Consider the following 2156-nt stretch of genomic DNA (forward strand, 5'->3'; position numbering starts at 1 on the left):
GGATATTAACAAGCTTGGTTTGTTGAAAAGGCTTTGAAAACTTCATAAGCCCAGCCACATGGGAAGGACGAGGCACTTTTGGAGGGCGATTATGGAGGTTGAAGAACACGGTATAGATGTAAAAATGTCGCTCTTTTCTTCAAGCTGCTTCTTTGTATATCTCTACTTCCATGCCAGTTTCAGAGGGGGCATGAAAGAAGTATAATAAACTGCAATTATTCTTAAACTACTTGTAGCATTCTTATGGCGAACTTTGCAGATTTGGAATTTACTTGGTAACTTACATTGTCTTGCTTGATCAAAATAATAGAATTGCACTAAAACTGGGCTTTCCGGGATCTCGATCGCTCACTTTGTGTCAGCTCCTCAAACTTTAATTTTAATTTCCCAGGAAGGGCCTCAAGCATTCTCCTTAATGTGTTTATTTGACAACCTTTAGTTTGATATCGACTAAAACCAAAATACAAATATGCAAAAAGACCTGCAATACCATTGAAGAAGTTAAAACTACAGCAAATTTTGATTTTATACTTCAAAATGCTCTTTCAGATACTCAGGTTTTACATCTAAAGGGGCATTCCGAGAATCGAACTCGGGACCTCTCGCACCCAAAGCGAGAATCATACCACTAGACCAAATGCCCATTGTTTAAAAACTTTATTTGGTTTATATGTGATACAAAATGATTTTCAATTTTAATATCTTATTTTGTTAATAGTTGGCTACAAACTAACATAATGCAACACTCTGATGGCAGGACATTAACAGAATTGGTTTGTTGAAAAGGCCTTACAAACTTTGCACCATATGCAGGGATAAATAAGACTCTTAGACTAAATTGTTCATCATTCTTCAAGTCTTCTGTAATAGTTGTTATTTTAGATAGAGAACAGTTTCATGATCATATATACATAAAGTAATATAAATATTATTCTGGTAATTAAAAAATTCAAATAATGGTCATTTTAGTAAACATGGGGTATTTTTCATTTCAACAACAATTTGAATAATGTGTCTTGCTACAATGAGGTGTTGCATTGATTATAAAGGTGTCTTTGGATGATTGCAATCTTAGTTTAAAGTTTGATAGAGTTGCTTTGGTATAGCAATGTATTTATTGTGATCAAGGTATTTTCTTGTTGTCATGTGTTAAGGCCTATTGAAGTGGTTGTAGTCCCCCAAACCATGTTGAATGTAGTTATGACTCTAATGTTTAGAGACTTGTGCATCTATATGTATTCATGCTTGTACATGTGTCAATTGGTTAATCTAGTGATATTGAGTTCTAAAATGGCCAAAGTTGTGGATCTAATAGTTTTCCTAGATTAGCTAAGTGGTGGATTCCATAGTTCTTTTGGATTGGTTCTTGAAATTATCTACAAAATTGTTTAGATGGTAGACTTGCCATGTACCAATAAAATGAGTTGAAAACCCTTGAATTGATACACACCTCAACAAAACCAATATGAAATTGAATAACTTGTTGTAATGATGGATAGGAGGAAAAATATGAATGATAATTGGGTTGGCATCCAAGCAAAGTACTTTACACTTTAAAATAAAAATTGGTAACATGTTCCTACATTTTATTAATCAATGAATAACTCTAGTTGTAATAAAGTGAATTCGTATTATCTCTAAATTATGAATCAAACAACAATAACATTCGATTGTTGTAATGAACTTTGTGATCTGTGTTTATGCAATATGTTTGTCCATAGAAGAAATGGGTAACATATAAATTGGACAATTTTGCATTAGTTGCATGCCTAGCAAATGGTAGTAAAGACTAAATTCCATATGCCAAATCTAATGTTTGCTTCAATCCTTAATCACAACTACATTAAAAATCTTGAGTTCTTGTACATGATTTATAACAGGAGGTTCATTTCATCATGTCCAAAGACTTATGTGTCGTGGCTAAATTTTTTTGTTTAGTTGATTTTAAAATGAAATTTTATCACAAGCATACATGTTGCTATTCAATGAAGGCAAGGAAAATAATTTTTTGGAAAGAATCTAGAATGATGGACTTTAAGAGATTGATTTGTTCTTGACAATTAATTCAGTTGGCTTCTTCCTTAGAATTTGTTAGATCCCATCCCACTTTTAGGTTCCTTTTCTTTCTCATTCTAATGCTATCCAACTATTAAATT

General features: G+C 32.5%; 1 non-coding gene across 1 annotated transcript; it reads right to left on the bottom strand.

Moving 5' to 3' along the window:
* Nucleotides 1-571: 571 nt before the first annotated feature.
* On the bottom strand, nt 572-643 carry TRNAP-UGG (transfer RNA proline (anticodon UGG)). Its single transcript has one exon. It is a non-coding gene; the product is annotated as a tRNA-Pro (tRNA).
* Between the last annotated feature and the right edge of the window lie 1513 nt (nt 644-2156).

The sequence above is a fragment of the Cryptomeria japonica genome, chromosome 5, assembly GCF_030272615.1.
Source record: "Cryptomeria japonica chromosome 5, Sugi_1.0, whole genome shotgun sequence".
In the NCBI taxonomy this organism is placed as follows: domain Eukaryota; kingdom Viridiplantae; phylum Streptophyta; class Pinopsida; order Cupressales; family Cupressaceae; genus Cryptomeria; species Cryptomeria japonica.